We start from the raw sequence: 12,098 nt of genomic DNA on the forward strand, positions 1-12,098 counted from the left end.
TGGGGGAGTTCAAATCCCGAGTTCGCACTTCACTGGCTGAAAGGATGAAGGTAAGGGAGATCCATTTATTTAATTTTTGCATATAGATATATATATATATATAGATATATATATAGATATATATATATATATATATATATATATATATATATATATTTTTTTTTTTTTTTTTTTTTTTAACTACAGACTATGCATTGCACACAGAGCTCATTGACAATTGTTGTTTTAAATTGCTTCTACTATCTTATTATATTAATATAAATTAATTGCAAGCAATAAATTAATTGTTAATAGTGTTGAATTCATTGGATGATAAAACACTTAAAAGCCTGTTCATTTGCTTTTAAACCTGCTAGAAGCAAATGATTAAGAACAAAAATACATTTAAATCTAATCTAACCAATGCTAGCCACCATGCTTGATCCAAGGCACAAGCACCTGGGATTTCTGACCCTACCAAAGAGAATCGCAGCTCATGCCAAACTGCTTCAAGCGCTGACAGAAGAAGAAGAAGCAGGACATGGGAGTCCAACATCAGCTGATGCAACTGGAGACCATAAAGAGGATGTCCATGCAGAGCCAGTCCAGGGAGCTGTTCTGCAAAGACGCAGTGCCTTCTCTCTTCTAATGGGTGACAACTACACAAGCAGGAGCTCTGATGATGTGGGAAAAGAAGTGGACAACTTCCTGAAAGATCCATCATCACTCCTTCACTCAAGTCCTACAGAATGGTGGAAGGTAAATGAAGGCAGGTTTCCAAGAGTGGCAAACCGTGGACAGAAATACCTAGCCATACCTGGCACATCTGTCCCTGCTGAGCGAGTGTTTTCAGCAGCTGGCCTAACTGTGAATAGGCTGCGCACAAGGCTCACTCCTGACCATGTCGATATGCTCATATTTTTAAACAAAAATAGATAAGTCTCACACTTTGCAATGAGGAGCACTATGGCATGGATGTTTTTGTTTTGTTTTGTTTTGTTTTGTTCATGGGCACATTCATTATTCTCAGGGATGTTTTAGTTGTTTACAGGCAGCCTTTATTTTAAGGTCAAGGAGGGTTATAAATGGTGCTAATAGTCCAATTGTGACACCATAATTTATTTTTAGAATTTATTTTATATATTTTATTAAACTGCTACATAAGAGACAGTGCACTAATTTATTTTCAAGTTGAAGTCACCTTCATTTTTGTTGTATTTGTTTTGCTTCTTACAGACAGTGCACTTATTTATTTTCATGTTTCAGGTAGCCTCAAAGTACCCTTGTTAATGCATTGTCCCACTTGTGAATGTGTTGGTCCCTGCTGTTATGAATAAATCTTTTATTAAGGAATATGATTTGCATTTTCTCTTTCATAAGAAAGACAGCATTTTCGTAGAAAAGAAACTATTGATTCAGAGGGAAATTCAGCTTTGCAGGAAAATTGCCACTTATCAATTAATCGATCATCGATTGATAAGATGAAACAACTATCATTTAATGAATTACTCGATAACTTGCATCCCTAATGCACGTTAACAATTTTGTCGGACTGAAAACAACCAAGCATCAATACGCAAAGCTACTACTGGCTCACTGTCTAATTTCACAACAACACACACACTTTGGAAAGAGAGCAAGTCTCCGCCCACTCTGCAAGTCTCTCCCCAGAGAGGAGAGAGGACTCAGCTCAGTGGCTGCAGACTTACAAGTTGCCTGAGTCAAAATATCTCTGATTCAGGCAAAAAATTGCCTTTGAGTATAGATACTTAAAACACGTGGTATTGTTAACTTTTTGAAAACAGGGAGTATCGATACTTCCTCAGTATCGGTATATCATGCAACCCTAGTATGAGCTTTAATCACAAAGGATTTCCTGCGCTCCTCCTCCAACGTTGAGCCTCTCCTCATTCATGTTGGTTTAACTGGGCTCTGAATCCTCTGACATGTTGACCCCAAGTGTGGCTCCGCTCATTGTGTTGCTTTGTTGTATTCAAGTCAAATATAATATAGTGCAGGGGTCACCAATGTGCTGGCATGTCCCAGAAAACAGCACTGGTCACAATGGAGCTCCTTCCTACCATCGCCGTTCAATAAATCATCAATAATAATAGAGAAACAATTAACATTGATCTGTGAGCAGTCTCTTCACATAGTATTACAACCTCTACTAAAATTACTGTTATTAAAAAGTGATTTGTGCAATTTTGTTCAGAAAGTTTTTATCAGACAAATAGCCCTTCATGCCACTCATTTCCTGTGAGGTAGCCCTTGGTCTCAAAGAGGTTGGTGACCCCTGATCTAGCATCTACACAGAGTATTTTGTAGAAACAGTATGGATGGGTATTGATAACATTTTATTGATATCAATGCCCTTATTGATTCTGCTTGTTGATATGATTCTTTATCAATTCCTCCTGTGAATTTAAAAGTAGCTTTGCAGGTTTTCTGTGTCTCCAACATTTTATTAACTTTACAAGTAACAAATGTGAAAATAAGGGCTGAATGTTTTTGGAAAATAATCTAACTGCAATTTTTTGGACCAAGATCGCGATTGCAATTAAGCATGTAATTTTATTTATTTATTTATTTTTTATTATTATTATTATTATTATTATTAATAATAATAATAATAATAATAATATTTGGGGGGGTATCTTTTGCATTATTTACTAAAGCAATTAATAAAATAATTCTTCTATTATTATATCATTATTATGAAGCTTTTTGTACAATTTTATTTTTTATAAATTGCAGACTGGGATTTGAAAATTGCACTCTGTTACATTGCGATTTCGGCTTAAATTTGATTAATTGTTCAGACCTAATGAAAATGGTCACTGGATCTAGATATCCATAAATAACAATAATCAAAAACTGCTCATCCCTTGATGTTGATGTATTGTTTTGGCATATGTTACTGACTGACTGAAGTAGGCCATCTGGTGTCATGTGCAAATTGAAGCATTATAGTTCCCATCTATCAGTCGTTTGGGCCACGTCCCTTAATATGCTCTAACATATAAAACTTGTAACATTAACCTCCTCAAAATGAATGAGTCATTCACATTAAAAAGGATACTGTACAGTAGGAGAGTGAGAGGAAAGGAAAGAACTTTAAGTACCTCTGCACAAGAGATTGTAATTTCTACATGTGTGCTATCAATAGACTGGGTAATTTAGGGACGTAGTCTCTGGGGCCATATTGGTATTACCTGACTCAGGAAGTGGGCCTTGACTGGTTTCCAGTCTTCCTACGGCAAGCCTCAAGAGGACCGTCAACTTCAACTCTAAGCACTGCCACACTGGCTTCATTTGTTTAGGCTGGATGTTGCCCCTTGGTGCTATCTGAACTTGCTGGGCTTTAAAGCCTGCCTCAGGTGGACACTCAAGAAACTGCAGTTTTAGCACTTAATCATGGCTTTAGTTTTCAAAAACAAATTTCAGGCTGTGGTCTTCATTTTCTAAATGTTACACAGCATGTGCCTTGTAAAGCATCGATGAATGGACCCACATTATCACTCTCCAAACAAAGCTTTGTATGAGCAACACAGTGTTGTGTAAAAGCTAAAACAGTGAACAGCTTGCATCTACACAAGAAGTGTTTAAGAGAAAATCATAGCATCCTTATGGATAATATCCAGACAGGTCAGTGAAAAGTGTAACATAAATACACAAATGCAGTAGTTAAGATAACATTTATACAAAGACTGATGTGCTGTTGAGTATTCTCAGAAAAAAACACAAATATGTCAAGTGGGAAGCATGGACAAAATTAGTGAAATGTACGCTCTCCAGACAGAGAAATCTATTATTATGACAACCTATGAGCCAGACATATAAATAATATCATACTGAACGGCTCCACAGTTGCGTAGCAGACATATTTTGGGAGTTTTTCATCCCAGTGTTTGTGTCTGACAGCCACAGCGAGGCTGCGTCAGCTTCAAAGCCCGCTTGTGTGATTCCCCTCTTCATTTGCATACGGTCAGATTTCTGACCATCCAGTGTAAACACCAGTGGCTTCTTTTTAGCGTTTCCTTTTTGCCCCTACAACTCTCACCCTGCCACAAGACGATAACAAACTGATGCTAAGTGCTCTGGGAAGATGATTCAACAAACAATTTGTAACTCTGAACTGTGCGATGCTTCAATGACACATGCACACAAACATACAGATCCAGAGATACACACACACACACACACACACACACACACACACACACACACACACACACACACACACACACACACACACACACACTCACACACACACTCACACAGAAACCACTCTAAATGATTCCTTCCTTCAGAGAAATTCCCATCCTATTTACAACTACATTAACCGCCTCCTCACCTTACTCCCCTCTCCCTCCATCCTTCCTTCCTGACCTCTCAACAATTTACATCCAAAGGTTGGGAAGCAGCTGGACAATAAAAGCAGCTTAAAAGGACACACTCCCTCTATGTTTACGTTAAGGAACCTTAAGCAGCAATGAAACTGAACAGTAAAGAGGCGAGTTGTGTTGCTCACCGGCCAGGTTTGTGTGTTATCTCTGGTTGTCACGTCAAAACGACTTCAGGGGTTAGGCAGTGTGTATGTTTGTGTGTGTGTCGGTGGAACGATGTATCCAAGAGCTCAGAGGCTTTTAGGACACTGCTCAATAACAGTTTCTCCAAACAAGCTGTTAGGACAATCAGATTAGACATTATAACAGGGAACAAGCTCCAGATCGAGGATGAAAGAGACTCTCCTCCACATGAGAGATTTCTGACTCGAGAGACTGATGATCTACCATTACTCCAGCTGTAGATATAACAAGATCAGTGCTACAGGGGGAGATTAGGACATAGATCTCCAACCTAATACACTCTAAAACCACTGGACAACATGTCGTTTCTGCCTAATGTGAGATACAAAGCATGATACACAGAAGCGACCGCACAGGCAGAGCAGCAGGACTGACATCACACCTTGAAAGTCATTCGGGAGCCGCAAAATCTACTTTATCTTCACATTAAGACAAAAAAAAAAGTGTATAATCAGGTGAATAATTATCTAAAAAAGAAGTTTAGTGTTAATAAATTTGTACATGTGATTTCTTAGTTTTTTTTATTTTTATTAATTTATTAAATTTATTTTTCAATAAATGTGCAAATTTAAGAAAAAAAAAAGAAATTTGTAGTGTCATAGAGTTTATAGATTTTTGCAAAATTTGGAAATTGAATTTTAAAAAAAAAGTAAAAATATTTGCAAATAAAAAAATTATTTCAAAAAATGTGCAAAATGTCAAAGAAATTGATGAAATGTCGAATATTTGCAAAAAAAAAACCTAAATAACCCAATTTCAAAATTTTGCTTAATTTGCAAAAATTGTAAAAACTTTCTAAAATTGCAAAAAAAAGGATTTATGTAAATGATTCAAAAATTTGCAAAATCTTCTTTTTCTTAATTTGCAAAAATGTCAAAAATTGAATTAAAAAAAATCTAAAAAAAAAAAAAAAAAAGAAATTACAAAAGAAATCACAAAAAATTAAAGTTGTGTTTCAAGGTGATGCATTTTTAGTCCAAATTTTATATTATAATTTTACTTAGTGTCTGTGTTGTTATCATTGAAATATTAAAAGCCCTTTATATTAATAATATTTTTAAAGCCACAAGGAGCCACTGCAAAGGAGTCAAAGAGCCGAATGAGGCTCTGGAGCAGGGGTCTGCAACCTGTGGCTCTGGAGCCACATGCGGTTCTAGAGCCAACATTTTTATTATATTTTACTTTTTAGATTATTTTTTTTTTATTTCAATTTTTTGATATTTTTGCAATTAAAAAAAAGAATTAGACATTTTTTAAAGATTTTGCAAATTTTTGATTTTTTTTGTATAAATCCCTCTTTTTTGCAATTTTAGAAAGTTTTTATAATTTTTGGAAATCAAGCAAAATTTTGAAATTGCATTATTTAGGTTTTTTTTTGCAAATTTATGACATTTCATCAATTTCTTTGAAATTTTGCACATTTTTTAAAATGTTTTTTATTTTGCTAATTTTTTTATCTTTTTTTTTTTCAATTTCCAAATTTTGCAATATTTGTAAAATCTATGACACTACAAATTTCTTTTTTTTTTCTTAAATTTGCACATTTATTTAAAAATAAATTGAATAAATTAATAAAAAAGAACTAAGAAATCACATGTACAAATGTATAAACACAAAAACTTCTCGTTCAGATAATTATTCACCTCATTATACACTTTTTTTTTGTCTTAATTTGAAGATTAAGTAGATTTTGCGGCTCCTGAATGACTTTCATCCAGGTGAGCTGAGGCAAAACTGCTCTTTTGAAAGTAAAGGTTGCAGACCCCTGCCTTAATGCAAAACAAAACAAAACATGCATTTAACTCACAAACAAAACATCAAAAATCCCACAGGCTGCAGTAAGAGAAGCACATACAGTTGCATCCACCGGCCTGATTTTGACAACCTTTTGTGAATACTAAAATGCCTCTGTAGTGTGTGAGCTGGCAACAAATCAAGAATTATGTCATGGACACAGGTAGGAGACATGGTTTCACTCTCATTCTATTTCTTGTTGACACTGAAACTCACACAGCAAATTTAGGTCTGTGGGTTTATTACAGATTGCATTAGAAACACATGATCCCATGATCAAATGGGCTGCAGAGACTTGACTCTGTCTGCACAGCACTGATTGGAAAAATGTGTGCCTTGAACTACGAGCACTGGAAAAGTTGTGTTTCATACAGTGGTGAGTGCAGGAGAAATAAGTTGTTGCCAGACTATTCAAACACTATTGGCTGATAGCTAAGGGGCCTATATGTGTCTTGGCTGTCAGCTAATATCTAAGAAACACGTCAGTATTTCAAACTCAGCATATGAACCAAGTTGATATTTGGAAACTTGGGTGAAGACCTCACCACAGGTGAGTCACACACAAAAGCTGCGTGGCTTATTGGCTAATACAGCACCACTAGACTGTACAAAAACACGAGTGGATTCTGGTGGACACAGTTTGAAACAAGGAAAACACAGGGAAGTCAAGCCACAATGCTATGACTGTCATCTCCTAAACACTTAGCAGATGTAAAAGCACTAAATAACATAATTCATCGCTGTGAATCCTCAACCCAGACGTACATGTATCAATGTAAGGAAACAACCAAACCACTTCAAAATTAATAAACACTAAAAGTAAGCAGAGGGAAAGTGTACAAAGCAAACATAGTGCTATCAAAGTCTGCTAACAGCTCTTACCTCATTAAGTGGTGAAGTAGCTCCTCAAGAGCCTTCGTCAGGACGAGCAGTGGCGGTCTGAAGCTAGCACGGAAATAGGACAGGAAACCCATCGCACCTGCGTTTGAGGTCCACACCTGACACATGAATTCTTCTCTTCATACGGTGAAATACACGATTTTAATTAACATTAAATGTAAAAAGGCTATAAAATTGTGACATTCCTGCTTATTTGTCGAAACAACTAAAAGTTTGTCGGCTTTTTATCTGCTTCACTCTGTTAGCTAGCTCACCTGCACGTGGTTTGATAACTACGACGGAGCAGGAAAAGTGGGCGGGGCCATTGCGATTTAAATTAACGGCGTTTTACAAAAAAGGCCCGGATGTACTACTTCTACTACTACTACTACTACTACTACTACTACTACTACTACTACTAATGATTCATAATAAACTAAATTAAATTCTAAAAAATAGAATAAAAACTATTGACATCTGTTTTTTTCTTTACTATGTTCACTTCATCTGTTCTCTGGTGGAAATTAAAAACCATTCTCAGAAATTTTAATAATAATAAAAGTAATACTACATTTTATTTATAAAGCGCTTTTCTGAACACTCAAAGACGCTTTACAATGGATAAAAACAGCATATTAAACAACACACAATAATAAAACATGAATGAAAAGAAACCAAGCAGGAAAATAAAGTGCATTTAAAAGACAATCAGACCTTAAAAGCTTTTTTTTTAAAAAGGTGGGTTTTGGTTAGTGTTTTGAAGGTGGGGAGGTTGGGACAGGTACGGATATGATGTGGTAAGGCGTTCCAGAGAGTTTTTAAACCATACATTATTAGTAACGTTTATGCCATCACATAAAAAATGTTAGCTGTCTATGGCCTATTTTCTCTAGTGTCTATGGTGAGAATAAAGTGTATTAAAACATAGTTGCAGTGACAAACAAGGCTTCTTTCATTTCTGTATTTTTTCTACCATGTCAGGGTCATCCCCATGTTATCATAACTGGAACTTGTCCAGTTTTCCCACAGCTCCATGTTCTTACATGGAGCATTAGAAATCCATAAGCTCTGCTTTAGCAGACACCCTTTTCGATCAGCATATTTTATTTTTTCTTGGGATTATTGTGATTGTGCTGATTTCTGGGTTGTGGGAACAAGGGGCCTTATTGTCTTTGAAAAATGTTAAAGTCTTAGAAATGTTAGAACATACAAAAGGAAAAGAGAAGAAAGGTAAAGAACTTTTAAAAAGAAAAAAGAAATGTGGGAACTCTTGAAAAAAAAGGATTTGGGCTTGAAAGGTAGAAGTACATTTCCAAAGGTGCCCATGAGCAAGGCACCAAAACCCCTAAAAATAAAAAGGTAAAAAACAAATTGAAATTCTATCATGAGGATTAAAACTAACTAAGCGTAGCTTCTTCTAAGTTAAAAACATGGTGCTGCTAATGCATGTTAAAAAAGAAAAAAGTAAAGATAATAATAATAATAATAATAATAATAATAATAATAATAATAATATAAAAACAGATACAGTTTGATGATTGAACACTATGATAGACAGCAGGGATTATCATGTGGTGACAGCAACTGGCCCAGGAACCTCATCCTTGAAAAATACTCTGTGTTTGTTCCATAATAATAATATAATCCCTTTTTTTTCAACAAAGATCTAGGGGATAAAATGTAGACTATGCATTTATAGAGAGTTCCTTTGATATCTGATTATACTGCTGACACGACTTTACTCACACTTTAACTTTAGACTTTAAATATCAAAGATTTCTAAATTTTCAGCAACAAACCAGCAGAATAATCCAATCACTCTGTCAGCAACCTGCATATTTGCTTTCTTCACATGTGCTTGCATGCTCACTGATCTTATCGCACAAGGAATCCCCTTCCCCCGTCTAATCATCAGAGGGATTCACCAAGAAAAACACCTGCTATAAATAATCAAATACCCTCCACATCAAATTGCATGCAAGGCAAAGCAAAACAATCCCTCTTTATTCAGAGAAGATGGAATATTCCTTTTAGGAGGAGGGATGGAGGCATATTGTGGCTGGAGCATGCTGGCTGTCCTTTACTGGCCTGGGTAAATACTGGCAGGGTGACAATAGACCAGCGTGGGTTGAGGAGACTGTCACCTCAGCTTTTATCAGACCTTAGATCTTCATGCTCTTTCTGAATTATAACTCTCTTATTCAGTTTGGCACACATTAAACTTTCCAGAGACATATTTTGATGAAAACAGAAGCTTCAGGAGTCAAACAGGAGAAAGAATTCACTTCTTCTGACTCTAAAGGTGGAACATTCAGCCCAGGTAAAAAGGTAATTTCTTCGTTTCTTAATCACTATCTCTGCATCTCTCCTCTGCTGTGGGAGTGACAGGTTCCCTCAGATCTCCTCCAGCCTGCCAGCAGATAACAGCCTGTCTGAGTGCTACTTGTTACAGGATGAAGCCACCCTCATCGGCACACATGCAATCCCTGTCGTAATAAATCTATCTAAAGTCTAATCTGCTCCATCTCTAGTGGTGGGCACCACTCCCCTCCTAAGTACCTCCAGCTCACTCTGCGCTGATGAATAGCAATCAAGTGGTGCTTGTAGGTGAAAATGTCACCCAAACCTGTGTTTACATTTCAGTCATTATCACAGCCCCCATCACGGACGCATGCGATCTTATTATGTTTCCACGGGGACACTTTGAGGTAAGAGAGGTGGCATCTTCTCCTTGTTATCGCTCATCACGGCAGATCTACCGTGTTTGTTTGATCACTTAATTTTGGATTAAAAGGGAGGCCTGTTGCATGACAGTGGTTGCAGGTTTCATAAAGAATCCAAATTCCAGCTGTGTCTGTGGGGTGTTTGTGACCATCATTTACAACAATCTTAGCATTACTTCTGTCTTAAACTTTCCAGAAGTCATTTCAAATTTCACATCAGTGACATTTCAACTCGGGGCACCCAACAGTGTTTCTTATAGATATATGTAAAAATTCAAACATCTGGAACTGTGTTGAAAAAAAATCTGCTTGAAAACCATAAGTGTGAAAATGTGTGATTTGAACTTCTTTAGTAACCAGCTCCAAAAAATATATGGCAATTTAACATCCTCTGGGAATGTTCCTTTAAAGAGGGGTATTCTGCTTTCCCACATTGTACAAATATATAGTTTTCAAACTCTCTGAGGTCTTCTCATGAGGATCTCCTAATTGTTTCATGACTTGGTCAGGCCTCAAACACTGAGGTCTGGCCACAGCTTCACCCTGACAGACCTCCTAAGGGCTGGCCAATCAGAGGGAAGGGGGTTTGTTGAGTGAGGAACCTTAAGTAGACAGCAACTAAAAACAAAATGTTTCAGATGGATACTGAAATAAGGCTTTTCTGAAACACCAGAATCAGAATCAGAAAAAACTGTATTTATCCTCGAGAGGCAATTAGGGGAGCAAAGAGTGGCACATTAAGAGCAGTGAGATAAAAATAGAGATTTATGTCGGCTGTAAATCGTACAGTGCTACCACAGGGATTATGAGAGGCTGTATAAAGACCGCAAAGTAGCGTGATACCCCCTCTTTAATGCACTCGCTGCCAGTCATTTTGAGAACATTTAGACCGATCTTTCCAGTAATACCCAACTGCGGCCGCAGATGCAGTACAAACCTTGCGTCGGGCGTCATTTCATGGATTGATGAAAGGTGTTTTGTAAGGGGCATGTTTTGTAGATGGCGTGGTTTTTAGGGGGCTTGGTTTTTAGCGGCTGCGGCTTCAGCTAGACCCTTCTTGATTTTTCAAGACCTACAGAATATTGTTTCCTATAACTATATAAAAACCAAAACTATCAAAAGAAGATTAGACTGTTATTTCTTCCAGTTTTTGATCCAGAAAAAAAAAGAGAAAACATTTTTTTTTTTTAGAGAGATTGGAAGTACCATTTCCATTACCTCAGAACTGGACTACAGCGACTCATCCTCAGTTCCAGCGTGAGCTGCCTGAACTTTTCTGACTTTCAACGTCTCACCATTCTCTGTCATCCCACATCTACTTTTCGTGTTGCTAGGCGCAGCCATCTTGGCTATGGCTGCCTTTTGCAGCAGCTCTCTCTTCTTTGTCCGTTTCTTGTAATTTTTTTGTGGCTTCAGCAATATATCTATAACTTGTTCTCCTGTGTTTGTCTGGAGAGCCTGCATGTAACCATGGCTGCATTGTTAACATGTGAACTCAGCTGTTAGCAGCCTGTAGCATATCAGTGCTAACTGGAGTAAGGCCGGATGTTTCCTAGGTGAGGAGAAGGAAGTGAGGATGATGTGCTGGTTCTCAGGTGTGAGCTAAGAAGTGACGACATGGACCTGTCCTTCCATCCATCGTTATTGGGAACGTAAGATCTATCTCCAATAAGATGGACGAGCTAGCTGTGCTAACCCAGCAACAGAGGGAATACCAGAGGGCAGAGTAGCATCATGCCATCCACAGACATGGCTAACAGAGCTTACACTGGACACCAACACCACACTGGAAGAGCTTCACCTGCTGTGAGCAGACAGGATCCAGGAGACAGAGACTGAGCAGACTGCTGAAGAAGCTCAGTCCTGGACCCTGTGGAGGTGGAGGCTGGCTGAACTGGACAATGATGGACAAGCTGTCAGCATCTATTTTCTATTGGACTTTTTTGCACTTTCTATACACTTTCTTACTTTTGTTTTCTTGATTGCTGCTGTGACTTCAATTTCGTTGAACTTGTTACAATTACAATAAAGTTCTATTCTATACTATTCTATTCTATTCTATTCTATTCTATTCTATTCTATTCTATGTCTATGATGATCTTTCATCAAAAGAGCACACCGCTGCCACCTA

General features: G+C 37.3%; 1 long non-coding RNA gene across 1 annotated transcript in view; it reads right to left on the reverse strand.

Moving 5' to 3' along the window:
* Positions 1-7,532, reverse strand: part of LOC141805167 (uncharacterized) — a 95,756-nt gene extending 88,224 nt beyond the window's left edge. The window contains exon 1 of the long non-coding RNA XR_012599695.1: positions 7,248-7,532. This is a non-coding gene — a long non-coding RNA (uncharacterized LOC141805167). The remainder of the gene's footprint in view (positions 1-7,247) is intronic.
* Positions 7,533-12,098: the final 4,566 nt, after the last annotated feature.

The sequence above is a fragment of the Halichoeres trimaculatus genome, unplaced genomic scaffold (genome assembly GCF_033239565.1).
Source record: "Halichoeres trimaculatus isolate MK-OKI-2021-1 unplaced genomic scaffold, fHalTri1.1 fHalTri1_scaffold_16, whole genome shotgun sequence".
In the NCBI taxonomy this organism is placed as follows: domain Eukaryota; kingdom Metazoa; phylum Chordata; class Actinopteri; order Labriformes; family Labridae; genus Halichoeres; species Halichoeres trimaculatus.